Here is a 20,755-nt window from a genome sequence, read left to right as displayed (position 1 = left end):
TCATACAGCTAGTAAGTGTCTAAGGACAGATTTCAATTCAGGTCTTACTGACTCCAGGTCCTGTTATCTACCCACTGTGCTACCTAGCTGGTCTCCTTTATAACTTAGGATAAAACAGAAAAAGAATAGGGATAAAAGGGAGTTAAATAAAACTAATCAACACATCAAGTAAGTCTAAATGCCTATGCAATATTACATACTCATAGTTCTCCACTTCTGCAAAGAATGAAGGGAGGTGAATTCTCATGTCTCTACTTCAGGACCAAGTTTGGTGATAATTACAGTATTCAGTTTTTATCCATTTTCTTTTCAAGGAGTTATTTTCTCCAGTTAGGATCTGTATCTTCTTATCCATTTCATCAATTTTACTTTTTTTAAAGATTTGTTCTTTTCAGTGAATTTTTTTTCCATATTGTCCATTGTATTTTTAAAATAATTGGCAATTTCTCTTTTATCTCCCTAATTTGGCTTTTTAAATCCTCCTTGAGCTCTTCCAAGAATACTTTTTCTGCTTGAGACCAGGTCATATTCCTTTTTGAGGTTTATAATGTGGGTATAGTGTCAACGCTATCCTCTTCTGAGTTCACATTTTGCTATTTTAATCAATGCACTATTAAGTACTTCTGATAGACAAGATCCTATGTTAAGTTTTGAGGAATGGAAAAAAGACCCTTTCTCACCTCAAACAGTTTAAAATCTAATGGGGGTATCATATGTCCACAAATAACTGATATAAAGGAAAACGTGATAAAATGTAGAGAAAGGAGTCATAGAAAGTATTATGACAAATATGACATCAGGGAGACTTCTTTCATCTGGGTTAGAGTGTATGGAGATCAGGATAAGGCAGCATGTGGACTTTCAGAACCTGGCTTTCCAGAAGAGGCAGAATTTCAACAAGCAAAGAGGAAAAGTCAGAGAGTGTCCCAGACAGAGAAAAGGTTTGGGCAAAGGCATGACAACTGAGAAGAATAAAGCAAATTCTGCAGTCAGAAAGTCATTCTAGTTGGATAATGTAGGGCAAATAGAGAGGAATAATAGCAGATAAGTCTGGAAAGGTGGGAGGATCCTGGAAGCCAGCCAAAAGAGTTTGAATGTTTCTCAATAGGAAGAGGAAGGGACTGATGATTTGGTTTTGGAGAACTGATGCTCAATGAGGCATCAAATATTTATTAAGTGTTACTGTGTTCCAGGGACTGAATTAAAAAGCTATACATGCAAAGAAAGCAAGAACTCAATCCTTGCCTTCAAGGAGCTTCCACTTAGTTTATCTACATTTGTGCATGTATATATTTATATTTGTATATACACATATATTTCTGTGTATGTAAACATATATAAATGCTTGCAAAAATAAATACATACACATATATGCATGTATTTATTTTTATAAGCATTTATTATTTTCAACTCCTACTCCCCTCATGAAACAATTTTAAAAGAAAAACAAAGTCCTCATAACAAATATGCACAATCCAGAAAAAAAAAACTAATTCCTATTTTGGTCATGTTCAAGAATGTATATCTCATTCTGCATTTTAAACCTCTTTGGCAGAAGGTGGGTAGCATGATTCACCTTCAGTCCTCCGAACTCATTGCTTATCATTTTATTAATCAAAATTCTCAAGATTTTCAAAGTTGTTTTTCTCTGTAATATTGTTGTCATTGTATAAATTATCCTAGTTCTGTTCACTTCAATTTGTATCAATTCATAAACATCTCCCCAATTTCCTCTGAAACTGTCCATTTCATCATTTATTGTTGCACAATATATTCCATTCCATTACCACAATTTGTTTAGCCATTCCCCACTAGATGACTTCTACCTTAGTTTCCAGTTTGGGGTTACAATGAAAAGGGCTGCTATAAAGAAGTTTATGTTCTAATGGGAGAGACAACCTGTAAATGAAGAGGTAGATACAAGATACAGAGTAGATGGAAGTTTATATGAGAGTGAAAAACATTAACAGTTGGTGGCCCCAGGAAAAGCCTCCTGCAGAAGGTGGTCTCTGAGCTGGATCTTGAAAGAAATAAAGGACCATAAGAAGCAGAGCATTCTAGACACAGCCACTGTAAAGGCATTTCAATAAGAATACTGTCTTGTTGGAGGCATTGCATATAAGCCAATAGAAGTTGGTAGAATGAATGGAAGATAGTAAAGTATAAGAGGACTTGTAAAGCTAGGAATGGGCCAGATTTTACAGATCTTTCAATGCCAACAACAGAACAACAACAACAACACTGTGTATTTGATCTCAGAGGTAATAGAACCAATAGAGTTCATTGAGCAGGGAGTGACATGGTCAGACTTACCTATTCTTTGGGGGAAAAAATCAGCTTGACAGTTGAATGAAGGATAGATGGGAAAAGCGAGAGACTTGAGGAAGCCAGACTGTTTTTGTTTTGAAAGTTATTTTAATAGCCCAAGTTAGAGGCATTGAGATCTGAACTACAGTTGTAGTCATATGAGTAGAGAGAAGGGCATGACAAGATCTGGCAGCACATTACGCTTGTGGGGTAAGAGTGAAGAGTAGAGGATGATGCTGAGTTTGCAAACCTGGGTGATTTAAGGACTGGTGGTATCCTCAATAGTAATAGGAAAGTTGAGGAGAAGGGAGTATTTAGAGAGAGAGAGAAGAAGGAGAAGGAGGAGGAGGAGGAGGAGGAGGAGGAGGAGGAGGAGGAGGAGGAGGAGAAGAAGAAGAAGGAGAAGAAGAAGAAGAAGAAGAAGAAGAAGAAGAAGAAGAAGAAGAAGAAGAAGAAGAAGAAGAAGAAGAAGAAGAAGAAGAAGAAGAAGAAGAAGAAGAAGAAGAAGAAGAAGAGATAATGAGTTAAGTTTGGATATTGGATATGGCAAGTTTGTTATGTCTATGAGACATGGAATTTGCAATCTGAAATGTCCAAAAACTCCATTGGTGACATGGGACTGGAGATTAGAATAGTGATTAGGGCTGGATATATAGACGAGTGAATCATTTCAGAGATAATTGAATGCATAACAGCTGATGATATCACTGAGTGAGATAGTATAGAAGGAAAAGGAAGTGGATCCCAGAAGAGAGTCTGGGGGGATATGTATATTTAGTGAAGAATAAGGAAAGGAGGTTAAGGAATGGTCAGAAAATAGAAAAGTCAGAAAAGAGTAGTGTCACAAAACTTCAAATGAGAAGAATATCTAGAAGAAAGTGTCAAAGGTTGTAGAGAGGTCAAGAAGAATAAAGATTAGAAAATATCATTTGATTGTGAAAAAAGAGAATTTTTTAAAAAGCAAGATTTGGTAACAGGTAACAGGAGTTGGATAAGATAGTTTCAGCTGGACTTTGGACTTGGGAGCTGCTTTAAAGAAGGATTCTAAGAGAGTGAGAGGAGAGAAAGTGTTAATCTGAAGAAAGCCTCACAAAATTTCAAGCTGTAAATATAGCATAGTTGTTGTTATATTGGTCTTGGTATTAATTGTGGTAGGTCTATAAGATGCACAGAGTAAAAGATCAAAAGACAGGTATATGGGTGGCCAGGTGGCTCAGTAAGTAAGAGCACTGGCTCCAGTGTCGGGATGACCTGGATTGAATCCCGGGCTCAGATACTCAGCACCACATAACTGGCCGTGTAACCTTGAGCAAGTTACTTAACCCCAGTTGCTTAAAAAAAAAAGACAGGTATAGGAGTGACAAAGAGTGACAAAGGTGGCACAGTGGATAGAGCATTTGACCTAGAGTCAGGAAGACCTGAGTTCAAATCCAGTCTCAGACACTTACTAGTTGTGTGACTCTGGGCAAGTCATTTGACTCTGGTTGCTTCAATTACCTCATTTGTAAAATGAGCTGGAGAAGGAAATGGCAAACCACTCTAATATCTTTGCCAAGAAAACTCTAAATGGGGTCACAAAGAGTCAGACATGACTGAAATGACTAAGAACAACAAAAAGGAGTGCTCAGAGCTTTGAGTGCTGAATTTCATTTTGTGGTCAGCAATAGCCATGGTTATTTTGAACCAGGTTGAGAGGCATTTCATCATCCTCTGAATGACCTTCACCTGCTCTCTGGGCTTTAATTTCCTCATCTGTAAAATGAGAATAGGATACACAAACTGATTTCTTAGCTTCCTTGAACATCTATAATTCTATGATTTTATTCAGTAACTACTATATGTTCTGTGCTACATTAGAGGTATAAGAGGAATGACCCAAAAATATATTCAGGGGATCATACAATTTAGAGTTGGATGAAAGCTTAGTGATCACCTAGTCAAGGGGTAGGGAGCCTGCAGCCTTCTGGGTCTTGAGGCTGTAGATACCCCACCCCTGAATTCTAGTGCAATTCTTTATTTTATGGCTTAGAAAACCAAGACCTGATCCTTGAAGGCCCTTGCATTAGGGCTATGTACCCTACACTCATACCCATGTATGTATGTGTATGTGTGTGTGTGCGTGTGTCCATCCCCCTCTCTCCATTCATACAATTATTCCTATGGTTCAGGTCCTTGTCACTTCTTTTATTTTTAAATTCATATTTTATTTCTCCCCCAATTACATGAAAATGCTAACATTCTTCCTCCCCCCAAATTGAGTTTCAAATTCTTTCCCTTCCTCCCCCTCATTGAAAAGGCAATTTTATCTAAGTTTTACATGTGTTGTCATGAAAAACAGTATATGGAAAAATTTAACAGTAACGTCAGCATGTACTAATGTATTTAAAACCCAGCCTTGGGTTTAGGAAGACCTGGGATCAAGGCCTTACTCTGTTACTCAGACAATTCATTTAATCTCTCAATGTTCTAGGCAATGCTAACACCACAAAGTTCAGTATATGTACTCATTTTTAAAGGAAATTTCCTCACTAGGAATTCCCTATGCCAATGAAATATAACTAGTAATAATTTCTCCTTTCTGTTTCTTGACTCTGTCTCTATCCCAGTTTCTGTGTCTCTGTCTCTGTCTTGTCTGTCCCTGTTTTTCTGTTTTTTTTTTCTATTTCTATTTCTCTTTATGTGTCTGTTGTGCTCTCTCTTTTGTCTATTTGTTGAGTTCTCTGTGTCTGTCTCACTCTGTGTTGTGTGTCATATTGTCTATTTCTGTGACTGTTATGCTATGTGTGTGTGTATGTTTCTGTCTTTCTCTGTAGGTCTACATCTATCTGTCTATATCTGTGTTTGTCTCTATGTTGATCTCTATCTCTTTGAGCAAAAATAATATGAGTTAAATGTTGCAAGAATACATACATGAGGATGTCTAAACTTGTAATTGTAGAATTTTGTTCATTGAATATTCCTTTGAATATGTGGACCATCTGTTGTGGATTGGTTTTTTTATTTTTAATGTAGATATTATTCTTATAATCATATTGTATTTTAACAGAATTTTACTTATAATACAAACCACAGATTAATAGGTGGCCTAGAATTAGGTGGGACTGGTCAGAGACAGTTCCTTAGAAGAAATGAGTGTTGAGAGAGCTGTAGAGACTAGAGATCCATGGACTGACTGACGGGTGTGTGTGTCCTGATCTTGGATAAATGTGTGCTCTGGGGAAATTGATATTGTAATGGTACCTTTTAATGTGTTCTTATTATGGCACAATAACAACTAAAAGGAAAAAGCACAGTTATGGGGAAGATAAAAAAGTTGATTTGGGAGCTCTAAAACTGTCTGTCTGAATAGAGGAAGGCAGAATTTCCCTTTCTCAATGACTCACCTTTTCCAAATGGGAGCTTTTCTTGACAGCTATGACAGGTCCTCGGTCACTGAAGTGGCATCTCAGCTATTCCTTTAATAGCTATTCAGCTATTCAATGAGCAATGAGATGACCTGGTACCTAAGACATAGAGGGAGCCACAGAAAAAAGGTAAATGATTACACACCAGGCATTTATCTCTGAGGTTGTTCCCCCAGCAAAACCAATTACTGGCCTTTTCCTCTGGGACGTGCATTGAGTATCAACTTCTTGGTGGATAGAATAAGGAGGGGTCAAGATATGTCGCAATGATATTCATGAGTCTCTCCAGAACCCCAAAGCAAGGTATTTACTATTTCATAGCTTCTGCAAGTTGATAGCATTCAAAGGACATTATAAAATAATTATAAGGTATGGTATATCGAAGAAAAATGTCCACAATAGGGACTTACTCAAATGGTTTTTAACCAGGAGACAGATTGGAATGGAAAGAGAATTGATCAATCTGATAAATGCCTGGAAAAGAATGACAAATGAAATGCTCCCTTGGAGTGAGATGCAGGGAAGTATTTCTCAGGGCAACGTTGAAGTTATAGAGCAGAGTGGGTTTCATCATAGAATAATAGAGTTTCAGATTTGGGAAGAAAAAAAAGAAGCCTTCTACCTATACAGGAATTCCCACTACAATATCACTAATAAAGTGTGTACATTATTCCTACTTTGAAGAATTTAAATGATTGAGGACTCACTATGTTCTGGGAAGTTTCTGTTTTTTTACATTGAGCCTTAACCTGTCTCTCTACAACTGCCGCCTATTCATTGCTCAGTCTCTGATTCCTGAGGCCAAACAAAGCAAGTCTAATCTATCTTCCATGAGGTAGCTCTTAAATCACTTGATAACAGCTTTGGTTTCCCCATTCAAATGTTCTCTCATCCAGGATCAACTTCTCCAGTTCCTTGGCATCATCCTTAAATTGTATGACTTATAGTCTTCTCATCATGTTGTCCCTTCTGGACACAATTCAACTTGTCTAGATTTTTACTGAAATATGGTATCTAGAATGAAATGATCTTGTGTTTTGACCAGTGCTGTGATTACTATGATCATGCTGGATATTATGATTTTCTTAATTCAGTCTAAGATGTTATGTTTGGGGGAGATTTCTATGTCTAACTGTTGTCACAGCTTGAAGTTCACTAAAAATTTCAGATGTCTTAAAATATATTCATATTTCTTGTCCTGTACTACTTTCCAAGTATATCCCTTATGTTTCCTCTCCTAATTGTCATCTCTTATTTAATAGTATGAACCTGCTGCTGAACTTTGGATATCACAGCACCCAGGGATCCAAGGCCCAGGCTCAATTTACTTTAGGTAATATATGTTTGCACATGTAATGCAACTGGGGTGGGAAAAGAGCCACATCCCTCCCATATGCCTTTTAGTCAGGGAGTGCTACTTTCTACCTAGAAAAGTCAAAGGAAGTACTATGAAACTGCATCTCTGCTTTAACTGATGCAGTATTTTGACTTTGTTAGAGGGGACAATGGACCAAGAACTGCCTAGTGTTTTCTGTGTCATAATAAAGCACAAAGTAGAGTTGAGTTACATATTCCTCAGAAGTGACCGCACAGATTCAGCCTCCAATGGGGTGTGCTCTAACCAGAGCAGACTGGAAAGGACTGCTGTTTCCACCCCCGAGGCCCCATTATAAGAAAGGAGGGGAAAAATCAGTGAAACTATTCAACACTTGAAGAGAGTCTGATAGCATATAGACTCTTTATCAATCATAATACTGTACCCCACACAAATAAATGGTTCTACAAAGAAGGAAGGGGAGGAAAGCTAAGATGGTGCAGTAGGGGAAGCAACTTAACTGAACTCTGCCAACATTCTCGTCTAAAGAACTTTAAAATAAGACCTCAAATTGATTTCTGGAGTGGCAGAGCCAATAAAAGGTCAGAATGAGACATTTTTTCCCAGTCCAAGAATACTTAGGTGGTTGGGAGGAGAAGTCCATGATACTGTGGTGGGTACAGGACCAGAGCACTAGTAGTGGCCCTTGGAGATGGTTGTGATAGTGGCAACAGCAGCTTGAGGAGCTCTCAGCCAAGAGATGGTAAGAGAGTCAGACAAATGATCAGAAAGAGACTACAGGGTTCCTTTTGCAGGACTTGACATTGGACTTGACACTGTCCCTCAACTCTATTGTTTATATGAAGTTCTAGGTCATAGTTCCAGGGGGTATAGAGGAACACTTGTGAACAGGAAGCAGGGGGCTGAGAAGAATGCTAGTATTTGCAGGGGAGCAGGGGCTCTTCCTCGATAAAGACCAGAGTACAGACCAATAGAGCAGTGAACAAACCTTTCCCCTGAATCACACCAGAAAAACTTGCAGACCCCTAGAACTAGCTCTGAAAACAGCACCAAAAGTCTGAAGCTTGTGTCACTGCCTTCCCTTATTCAAGGTGAAGAGAACCTAACTTTAATGTAAAGTTCAAAATCAAGAAATATGCTGACAAAATGAGCAAACAATAAACAAAAAGAACTTGACCGTAAAAGCTACTGCAGTGATATAGAAGAGCAAGAAACAAACTCAGAAAAAGAAAGCAACATGAAAACAGATACCTGCAAAACCTCAAAGAAAACTGCATTAGCCCAACAAAAATTCCTGATAGAACTAAAGAAAGACATAGGAATAGTAAAGAAAAAAAATGGGAAAGGAAATGAGAGTGATGCAAAGAAATTATCAAAAGACAGTGAATTAGTAAAAAAGGCACAAAAAAACCTGAAGAAAATAATGCCTTAAAAAATAGAATTGGTAAAATGAGGCAAAAATGGTAAAAGAAGCACAAAAAATCACTGAAAAGCAAACTCCTTAAAGAAATGACTATGTCAAATATGAAAAGAGATACAAAACCTCACTGAAGATAACAATTCCTTAAAAATTAGATTTGGAAAATAATGACTCTTTGAAACATCAAGAAACAATAAATGTCCAAAGAATAAAAAAAGTAGAAGAAAATGTGAAATATCTTATTGGAAAAAAAAAGATTAACTGACCTGAAAAATAGGTTGAGCAGAGGTAATTTAAGAGGATAGGTTGAGAAAAGGTAATTAAAGAATTATTGGACTACCTGAAGGCCATGATGAAACAAAAGAAGAGACTAGACATCAGATTTCAAGAAATTATCAAATAAAACTGGCCTGATATCTTACATTCACAGGGCAAAATAGAAATTTGAAAGAATTCATTATGATCCTCCTGATAAAGATCTCAATATGAAAACTCTCAGGAATATTGTAGACAAATTCTGAAGTTCTCAGTTCAAAAAAAAAATTGTAAGCAGCCAGAAATAAACCACTCAAATATTGTGGAGCCACAATAAGGATCACACAAGATTTATCAACTTCCATGCTGAAGAAATTTAGGACTTAGATATTTCAGAAGGCAAAGGAACTGGGATTAAGGTAGGCAGTGATCAGAAGCCAAATGAGCTCTTGAGACAGGATAAGGTAAAAGAAAAGAAAAAGAAAAGAATGACAAACAGAAGAAAAGAGGATGGAGGGAAAAATACAGTTAATAATCATAACTGTGAATGTAAACTGACCCATAAAATGGAAGCAGATAGCAAAATGGTTTAGAAACTAGAACCTAACAATATATTATTCATAAGAACACATTTAAAACAGAAACACACACACACACTTAAACTAAAGGGCTGGAGCAGAATTTATTATATTCCAGCTGAAGTTTTAGGAAAAAAGCATTATTAGAGATCATGATCTCAGACAAAGCATAAGCAAAAGTATCTTATTGAAAGAGATAATCAGGGAAACCAGATTTTGCTAAAAAAGTACCATCGACAATGAAATAATTTTAAAAATTAGTTTCTCAGGCATAAGTCTCCTTTCTCAAAGTAATAGAGAACTGAGTCAAATTTATAAAAATAAGAACTATTCCCCAATTGATAAATAGTCAAAGGATATGAACAAGCAGTTTTCAGAAGAAGAAATAAAAACTCTCTGTAGTCATATGGAAAAATACTCTATTGTTTAGAGAAATGAAAATTATTAACTATTCTGAAGTACTAATTTACATGTATCAGAAATGACAAATTCTTGGAAGGATGTGGGAAAATAAATACATTAATGAACTAGTGATGGAGTTGTAAGCCAGAACAATCATCCTGAAGAACAATTTGGAACCATGACTAAAGGGTTATAATACCCTTTGACCTAGAAATACTGCTACTAGGTCTATATCCCAAAGAAATGAAAGAAAAAGGAAAAAAAATCTATATGTTCAAAATTATAGTTGTTCTTTGGGAAATGAGGGGATGTCCATGAATTGGGGAATGGCTGAACAATTTGTGGTATATGATTGTGGCAAAATATTCTTGTGCTGATGACAAGCTGATTATTTTCAGAAAATCCTGGGAAGGCCTCTATGAACTGATGCAAAGGGAAATGAACACAACCAGGAGATCACTGTACTTGTAACAGCAATGATGTAATCATGATCAACTGAGAAAAGTCTAGTTACTGTGATTAATGCATTAATCTAAGACAATTCCAAAGAACTCATGATAAAAAATGCTATCTACCTCTTGAGAGAGAACAGATGAACTCTGAGTAAAAATTGAAATATAATTCTATTTTTCTTGCTTTTTTGGGGGTAGGGGACAACATGGCTAATATGGAAATGTTTTGCTTGATTCAATGTCTAACTGATATCATATTGCTTGCCTTCTCAGTGGATTTGAAAGAGGCTTAAGGGAGGAATAGAATTTGAAACTCAAATTTAAGAAATAAGAATGTTAAAAATGAATAATAAGTTCAAAAAGAAAAAAAAACAAACAAACAAGGAAGCAAAGTTCATTTTTTCGTCTCTTTTTTAAGTACCATCTCTTTTCATAACAACTACATTCTGGCACCGCCGGCTTCATCCTGCATTTGTGTGCTTGATTTTGTTCTTCAATTGATGTGAAAGACTTTAATGTTTATAGAGGACCTAAAAACATTGTGATTCTTAACATCCTCTGTTCCATTTTCTGCCACTGTAACACTGTCACTACAGAAGTAGAAGGGACCACACAGGGACTGAGAGCCATTTTGTGCTTTCTGTTTGTGCTTTCTGTTTTCATGGGTTGCTATGGTTAACTTACTGGTAATGTTCCAAAGGCATCTTATACTCAATGTGTACACATTCTATCTGAACAAACTAACTGTTCTTCACAAACTCTCTATTATTGTTGAAAACACCTTCCTTCTAGTTACCTATGTTCATAGTTTTTTTTAATTCCAATTTCTCAACCCATGTATACAATCAGTTGCCAAATTTATATATCCCCAGCATCTTTCTCAGGTGCCCTCCTTTGCACTCACATAACCAATCCTCTAGATTAAATCCTCATTTTCTCTTCATTAGACAATTGTGATAGTTTCCTTTGGTTTCCCTGACTCAAATCTCTTCTTCTTCCCATCTATCCTCTCCTCAACTGTTGAAGTTACTATCCAATACACAAGCATGATTATGCCACCTTGCATACCCTGCCACAAATAGACAATCACCTCCAGTGGCTTCTGCTGCCTCTACAATCAAATATCAGTTTCCTCACTTTGATATTTAAATTTCTTCCTTATCTAGATCTTATCTTTTCAGTTTTATTTTTTTGTATCTTTACTCATATTTTGAGGACCACCCTGCTTTCTGTTCTGTGGGGACACACACATGCATGCACACACACAACCCCCTCCATATTTTTTCCCTGTGCCTAGAATGTACTCCTCTGCTTCTATCTTTTGGAATCTCTGGTTTCCTTCAAAACTCAATTCAAATCCTACCTTCTACAAAGAGCCTTTTCTGATTATGTAGCTATTAGTGCCTTTCCTCCAAAACCTACTTTGTGTTACATATTCTGTTAGAAGGCAAGTTCTTTAAGGACTGGGACTGCTTAACTTTTGTCTTTATGTAAGTATACTCTTGATTAACTCTCCTAAAATGAAGTCCATAGCATTCTCACCTTAAGGGTTTTAGACTATCACAGGCCAGGTTGAGAGTATCTTTCTTTGATCACATGGGGGCAGAGTCAAGATGGCAGAGTAGAAGCAGGACCTCCCCGCAGCTCTGGCTTCCACCTTCCCCAATCCATGTAGAAAGGGGACTCTAAACAAACTTTGGAGCTGCAGAACCCACAAAATGACACAGAGGAGCTAAGCTCCCACTGAGGACAGCCCAGCCGGCTGGCAGGAATTGGCCAGCGCAAGGCTCTGGGAGCCTATCCCAGCCCCATGCTGAGGCTTTAGCCCCAGGGCGGGCCTGACCAGCGCCCAGCTGGAGGGACTCCAGATCAGTAGCAGCTGTGGCTGTTTACAGATTTATCAACACATAGATGTGAAGGACAAAGTGAGAGGTCAGTGTACTCTGGACTTTGGGACCTAATAAGAGGGAGTGCCTGGCTTTTGCCCCTGGGGTGAGACGCCACTGAGCCAGCGCCACATGGCAACTTCAGCTCTTGGCCTGCAGAGTGTAGAGGAATCAGGGCACCAGTATGAGGGGTAATCACTCTTACTTTAACCTGCTTGGATCTGGATTGCAGTCTAGGGTGGAGGTCCTGGGGTGTGTGTCCAGCTTGCCAGAACATTTGGAGACCTCAGAGAGGGCACCCATCTAATACCTCTGGCAGCTGACAAAACCCCAGCATTTGGGATGTTTGGGACAAAAGCTCCCCAGTCTGGTGGCAGAGTGCTACTGTAGCAAAAGGCCTAGGGGTCAAGTGACTGAGGGGAGACATGACCAGGCAAAGGAAACAAAGCAGACAGAAGATTCCAACATTAGACTCCTATTTTGGGGACAAAAATGAGCAAAGCATGGAACAGGAGGAAGACAGTGAAGTCAGAACTCCTGCACCAAAAGCTTCAAAGGAAAATACCAGCTGGTTACAGACCATAGAGGACCTTAAGAAGCAGATAAGAGAAGTGGAAGAAAAATTGGGAAGAGAAATGAGAGCAATGCAAGAAAATTGTGAAATGAGAGTCAACAGCCTGACTGAGGAAAATAACACCTTAAAAAATAGACTAACTCAAATGGCAAAAGAGGCTCAAAATGGCAAAGAGGAGAAGAATGCCTTAAAAAGCCAAATTTGCCAGATGGAAAAAGAATCTCAAAAGCTCAATGAGGAGAATCATTGCTTCAGAATTAGATTGGAGCAAAAGGAAGCTAATGACTTTATGAGAAATCAAGATGCTGTTAAATAGATCCAAACCAATGAAAGAATAGAAGGCAATGTGAATTATCTCATGGGAAAAACCACTGACCTGGAAAATAGATCCAGGAGAGATCATTTAAAAAGTATTGGACTACCTGAGAGTATCTTTCTTTAATCTTATGAGCTTGAGACCCCATGACTGTTTTTCTCCCCACTGTTAGCAGCTATTGAGTTGTTCTCAGTTCCATTTAACCTAATAAGATCAATTAGCTTTTACAAAGGGATATCTATTGCAAAGGTATAGCAATAATAGAAGTAAAAACTCTCCTCCCCTCACAATATCCCCTCAAATATCTCTGGTGGCCTACTTTCACTATATAATCTCAGCCCTTGGAAACCTTGGGCTCTGATTTAAAGTATTTTATTCATAGCATTAATCCCATTAAGTTTACTTCCAAATGTTGTATTATTTCCTGATGAGTCCTCATCTCAGGTACTTAGAGGCTGGGTTGCTGGGGTCATTACTCTGGGTTTTGCTGCTGGACTGGCTGGCTGTAAGATCTGGCATGGATTTTAGTTCTGAGACCACTTATGACTTGCCATTCTCAAGCTCATAAAGTCATAGCTGTTCCTTATTCTTCTTTAGGTAAAGGTAGAAAGAATATTTCCAGAACAGACAGAGAAACAGCACACCCAAGCACGCATGTCTTCACTTTAGCTCCAAATGAGAGAGGGTCCAAGGCTCCTCTCCTAGCCAGAGGTATATAGTAGGCCCATGACATCATCATTCTTGAATGCCAGCCAGGAAGAAAAGAGCCAGAACCTCACTTGAGTTGATTAGTGCCTTTTGAATGCAACCCAGGTCTGGATATAAAGCCAATCAAAATAGTTTTTGCCATATGGTTCAAGAACTAGAAACTGTTCCAGAATGTCTGCACATAGTCTGTGAGAATTGCATCCACAGAACACTCTGCACATGCTCATAAAGACAGGATTCCCTGAGCAATCCTCCTCTGTCCCACATTACATTTGTGTCCCCAGCACCTATCATGGTGCCTGGCACATAGCAAATGCTTAATAAAAGCTTGTTTCTTAGTCTGATTGATTGATGAGTCTCTCCATATGTAGCTAGGCTAATCCTTGGAAAGCAAACTGGCTCTGTTGCCAAGATTGTAGTTGAAGTCTTTCCAGCATGGTAGAACCTGCAAGAGCTTGCCCTTGGCTAGTATAGACTTTGGGAACCCAGAAGCACATGTACCCCATTAGATGGTAACTGACTATGAACTTTCATAAAACTTACTGGAAGAGTAATAAATGCAAGATTCTATTTTAATTTGGGAATTTATGGAAAGCTTTTGATTTGGGAGTGAATAAAATAGTTCCTTAAAGTTTCTACTTGAACAATGTCTTCCATTCATATATCAAAAAATCACTCAAGATTCCTTAAAAATATAAACTCAGAAGTATTCTAAAAATGAAACTTTTATCATTAATCTTAGTCAACACATAAAAAAGGAAGGTATAAATATATTCACCAAACATATTCAACACAGTCATGGACGATGTCCAACACAGACTCTGAATTGAAGAGGAATTCTCTGTAGGTGGTAATATTCTCCAAATCATCCAGTTTGTTGTTGACCTTGTACTATTTGCAACAAGCCCTAGAATATATGGATGATATCCATACGATTCAAGAATTTAACTTAATTATCTATACCAAAAGAATCAAGTAGATAAAGGACATCTATTGTCCAGGCTATGACATGAAGTTAGAGCGACAGACTTTAGAGCCCATCAATCAGCATCTATATCTATATTCCCATGCACCCAATCAGCATATTCACAATCTATATGCTTTCTGTATAATGGACAGTAAGTTGGGCCAAGATTTAATTAGGTGAAAGAAATGATGGATTGGCTTTAGCAAATTTCTAAGCTATTTCAACTGTTCCAAACTTCTCTCTGCAACAAAGGTCGATTTTTACATAATAGTACACTACCATTGTTATATGACTGTGAGTTGTGAATTAAAAATTAGTAACATTCAGATGGCAAAAGTGAGGAGCATGGTAGATATCACCAGGTTGCAGCACATTACATATAAGCAACTATGAATTTAAAAATGAGTAAAGGCTAGGGGGCAGAGTCAAGATGGCGGAGTAGAAGCAGAACCTCCCCACAGCTCTGGCTTCCACCTTCCCCAATCCATGTAAAAGGGGACTCTAAACAAACTTTGGAGCTGCAGAACCCACAAAATGACACAGAGGAGCTAAGCTCCCACTGAGGACAGCCCGGCCGGCTGGCAGGAATCGGTGAGTGCAGTGCTCTGGGAGCTGAGCACAGCCCCATGCCAAGGCTTTAGCCCCAGGGTGGTCCTGATCAGCTGCTGGCTGGAGAGACCCCAGATCAGCAGCAGCTGTGGCCATTTCCAAATTTATCAACACATAGATGTGAAGGACAAAGTGAGAGGTCAGTGCAGTTTGGACTTTGCGACCCAGTAAGTGGGAGTGCCTGGCTTTTGGCCCCGGGGCGAGAAGCTGCTGAGACTCCAGCATAGCCAGCCAGCACCACATGGCAGCTTCAGCTTCTGGCCTTCAGAGTGTAGGGGACCAAGCACCAGTATGAGGGGTAATTGCTCTTGCTTTAACCTGCTTGGATCTGGATTGCAGTCTAGGGTGGAGGTCCTGGGGTGTGTGTCCAGCTTGCCAGAACATGTGGAGACCTCAGAGAGGGCACCCATCTAATACCTCTGGCAGCTGAGAAAACCCTAGCATTTAGGACATTTGGGACAAAAGCTCCCCTATCTGGTAGCAGAGATCTACTTTGGCAAAAAGCCCAGAGGTCAAATGACTGAAGGGCAACATGACCAGGCAAAGGAAACAAAGCAGACAGAAGATTCCAACATTAGACTCTTATTTTGGGGACAAAAATGAGCAAAGCATGGAACAGGAGGAAGACAGTGAAGTCAGAACTCCTGCACCAAAAGCTTCAAAGGAAAATACCAGCTGGTTACAGGCCATAGAGGACCTTAAGAAGTAGATAAGAGAAGTGGAAGAAAAATTGGGAAGAGAAATGAGAACAATGCAAGAAAATTATGAAATGAGAGTCAACAGCCTGACTGAGGAAAATAACACCTTAAAAAATAGACTAACTCAAATGGCAAAAGAAGCTCAAAAAGGCAAAGAGGAGAAGAATGCCTTAAAAAGCCGAATTTGCCAGATGGAAAAAGAATCTCAAAAGCTCAATGAGGAGAATCATTGCTTCAGAATTAGATTGGAGCAAATGGATGCTAATGACTTTATGGGAAATCAAGATGCTATTAAACAGATCCAAACAAATAAAGGAATAGAAGGCAATGTGAATTATCTCATGGGAAAAACTAGTAACCTGAAAAATAGATACAGGAGAGATAATTTAAAAATTATTGGACTACCTGAAAACCATGATCAAAGTAAGAATGTAGAAATCATCCTCCAAGAAGTTCTCAAAGAAAACTGCCCTGATTTTAGAACCAGAGGACAAGATAGAGGTTGAAAGAATCCACCGATCACCTCCTGAAAAAGATCCCCCAAAGAAACCTCTTAGGAATATTATAGCCAGGTTCTGGAATTCCCAGATTAAGGAGAGAATATTACAATCAGCCAGGAAGAAACAATTTGAATATTGTGGGAACACAATCAGGATAACCCAGGATCTGGCAGCTTCTACACTGAGGGATCGAAGGGCTTGGATTATGATATTCCGGAGGTCAAAGGAGCTGGGATTAAAACCAAGAGTCACTTACCCAGCAAAACTGAGTATCATGTTTCAGGCAAAAATGTTGTCATTCAATAAATGTATTCATTCATTATTCATTCAATATTCATTCAATATTCAGTATTCAGTGGAATAGAGGACTTTCAAGCATTCTTGCTGAAAAAACCAGAGTTGAATAGAAAATTTGACATTCAGATACAAGAAGCAAGAGAAGCATGAGAAGGTAAACAGGGAAAAGAAATCATAAGGAACTTATCAAAGTTTAACTATTAACATTCCTACATGGAACAACAATAATTGTAACTTATGAAACTTTTCTCAGTAGTTGAAGGGAATAGAATATATATGAGGATATATGAATACATATGTGAATGTGTGTATATATGTTTACAGGTATACATAGATAGAGGGCACAGGAACAATTTAACAGGAGGGTATGATACTTAAAAGCTGAAATTAAGATGTGATAGAGGAATATAATGAGAGGAGATGGGGAAAGACAGAATGGGGTAAACTATGTCATGAAGAAGAGGCAAGGGAAAATGGTTACAATGGAGGGGAAGAATAGGAAGGCGAAAGGGAATGAGTCAACCTTATTCCCTTTGAATTTGGCTTGAGGAGGGAATGAAATGCACACTAAATAGGGTATCACCCTTAGGATAGTAGGCAGGGGAATGAGATGAGAGTGGGGATGATGGAAGGGAGGGCAGGCTTGGGGGGAGGCAAGTTGGAAGCACCCATTTTTGAAAATGGACAGGATCAAAGTAGAGAATAGAACAAGTGGGAGGTGGGATAGGGGGGAGGGAAATACAGTCAGTCTTTTACAATATATCTACTGTGTTATTGTTTTGCATTAGTCACACATGTACAACCTATACTGAACTGCTTATCTTCCCAGTAAGGGTGGGTGACAAGGGAGGAAGGGAATGAATCTAGAATTCACAGTTTTACAATCAAATACACACACACACACACACATATATATATATACACATATGTATGTACTATTATTAATACTATTTTAAATGTAATTGGGAAATAAGATATACAGGCACTGGGGCATAGAGATCCACTGGAAAAGTTGAAAGGTGTATGGGAGAAAATATGGGAGAGAGCAGATTGGAGTAGGGGATATCCTGTGGGATTGCTATTTTGGGATGGTGTGTAGGGGAAAAATGGGGAGAAAATTTGTAACTCAAAATCTGGTGGAAATGAATGATGTAAATCAGAAGTTAATAAAGCATTTGAAAAAATAAGTAAAGGCTATGTCTACACATGTGTGATCAAGAAAAAAAATGAAGTGGTTGTGTAGCAATAGCAAGGGGTAGCTGATAATCTATCCATGTGTTCTAGTGATGTCCTAATCATGGCACAAGTAAGATTCTCAGCATGTTGTGTGGACTTTTTGTGGTTAACTTGTGGGAGGATATGGAAAGGCATGGATGGACTGGCAACTGTGTCATGGGAGGTATTATTATTATTATTATTATTTGCCTTTTGGAGGGCAATTAGGGTTAAGTAACTTGCCCAAGATTACACTGCTAGTTTTTTTGTTTGTGGGTGTTAAGTGTCTGAGGCCCGAACTGAACTCTGGTCCGCCTGACTCAGGGGCTAGTACTTTACTCCCTGTGCCACCTAGCCGCCCCATCATGGGAGGTATTATTTAGGCCCATAGATCCATTTGAGTACGGGATATAAGATTTATCTTTATTAAATGTAATCTTAAGACATGAACCTATCCCTAGACTATTGGTATCTTTTTGGAGCCATTGTTTTGGCTACAGCAAGTTGTTAATGGCATATTATAATGCAAATCTTCTATCCATTATTCTCAAAGGGTCCCTTCCTAATGAAGTGAAGTTGAGGTCCCTTCTTTCTTTTCCCAGATAGGGTCTTATGGAAATGGATATTTGGATCCAAAAGATCTAGATTCTAACCCTCTCTCTATCAAGTCATAGCTGACTGACCCTGGATAGGACAAATCCTTGAACTTCTCTGAGGCTTCATTTCATCTAAAATTTTAGTAACAAAACTTATTCTATTTACCTCCTGGGCTTGTTGTGAGGATCAAATATGACAACACAAGGGAACATGTTTTGTAAAACTTCAACAATCTATATAAATGTAAGGCATTCATATTTGCCATTCTTGCATTCATATTTGCATTTATATTTGCCATTCCCACATTAAAATGATTACTTTTATGTATAACCATCTTCCTGCCTTCAGAATATACATGACACAGAAAGAATTTTCATGGTACCCTTCAATCTAATGTTATGACATTTCTAGGTTTCAGTTTTCCAAACTTTTTTCATACTCTCTAACTTTTTACACTCTTATAGAAAGTGTAGGTTCGGCTTATGTAAGGTCTCCAAAAATAGGCAAATAGAAAAGGTACTCAATATATAATGAAAATCAGTTATAGAACAGTTTTTTTTTTATTTTCTCCATTCAAAAGATGCACTGGTATATATTTCCAGAAAAAAAACTATAACAGCAATAACTTATGATTGTAATTATGCTCTCCCAGGAAGTTGTTTCTTAAAACAAGATATGAAGCAGGGTTTTGTTATTGTTGTTTGACTGCTAAATTGCTATTTCTTACCCAAGATACTCCATCTCCTAATTTTATGCATTTCCATTGGCTGTCCCCCCTTGTCTAGAGTTCTCTACCTAATCATCCTAATTTCCTAGATTTCCTGACTACCTTTTTGTCCCAGCCATAATTCCATCTTCTACTAGTATCTTTCCTCTGTTGATTATTTCCATTGTATCCTGCATATATCTTTTTTTTGTATATAGTTTTTTGAACATTGTATGTAGTTGTTTCCCCATTAGACTGTCAACTTATTGGGAGCAGGGACTGTATTTTACCTTTCTTTGTCTCCCTAGGATAGGGGTAGGGAACCTTCAGCCTCAAGGTTACATGTGACGCTCTAGGTACAAATCCCTTTAATAAAAGGATTTATTCTATAAAATTTGGACTCAGTCAAAAGGCCACACCCAAGGACCTAGAAGGCCACATGTGGCCTGGAGGCCATAGGTTCCCCACCCCTGCCCTAGGACTTAGTACAGGACCAGAAACAGTAGACATAATAAATGTGTTTTGACTGACAGATTTAACATTTTGACTTGGCTTTGTACTGTTTGAACCTCTTCAGGGCTACAAGCTAGTGAGGGAAATATGACAATGAGACATAGGTAAATTCCTTAGTTTCAATACCTTTCAACCATATTCTGACATGCTACCTGCAACTTCCTCATAAGGCAAGAGTTAAAGAGTTCTACCATTTTTGCTTCAGATTCTTCACTTTTACCTCAGTGATAGATATGGAGGAGTGACTTGGCACAGAGAAGGAAATCCTGACATGGGCACTGAGAAAGAATGAATCTTTGTTACCAATGTATCTGACTAGAAACATGAGTGTGCTTACACACACACACACACACACACACACACACACACCTATGTATCTATGGATAAATGAATATTTAAACATGTGTAGGTATACCCAGTGTCTCATCAGATTCCAGGTCGCAGGTGAGGCTCCTTCTCCTTTCTACATTAATTATGTGAGAGGGTCTTCATTTTCTCCTTTACTTCCAGGAGAATGCATTTTCCCTTATACTTACAGGATGGAATTGAGCTCAACATGTCTTTTTTTTTCACAAGATAACATGGGAGAATATTAATTCTTAATTTCTCATATAAATATGATAATTCAAGTAAAAAGAGCAATACTCCTGTATCGGACAGAAGGGAAATTTCCCCACCTCAGGTACTTTCTTATACTCACAGCAAACTCTTAGTTACCATTGGCTGGGGGAAAAATTCTCCCCTCCAGTTAAATGAGAGAATTCAGCTGCGTGGGCTCCCATATTATCATCACTGAGCACGCCAGAGCATGATGTAGGCATTAGGGAACACAGCAGACACAGCAGGCATGGAGTGCTTGCCAGAAAGACAGCAGTAGGGCCTGGGGCTGTAGGCAAATTGGTTTAAATACAAGCCATTTCATTACTGAGTTCAGCACTGTTTCTCCTCAAGGTCGGCAGGTTGCTATGGCTGCTGTGCCCATTAGCTGAGGGAAGCAAGTAGAGGGAAAAAAAAA

Source organism: Petaurus breviceps, unplaced genomic scaffold (genome assembly GCF_028583685.1).
Source record: "Petaurus breviceps papuanus isolate PSGF00001 unplaced genomic scaffold, PetGlider_PUasm1.0 37, whole genome shotgun sequence".
NCBI classification, from domain to species: Eukaryota; Metazoa; Chordata; class Mammalia; order Diprotodontia; family Petauridae; genus Petaurus; species Petaurus breviceps.
Note: the sequence above shows the minus strand (reverse complement) of the source record.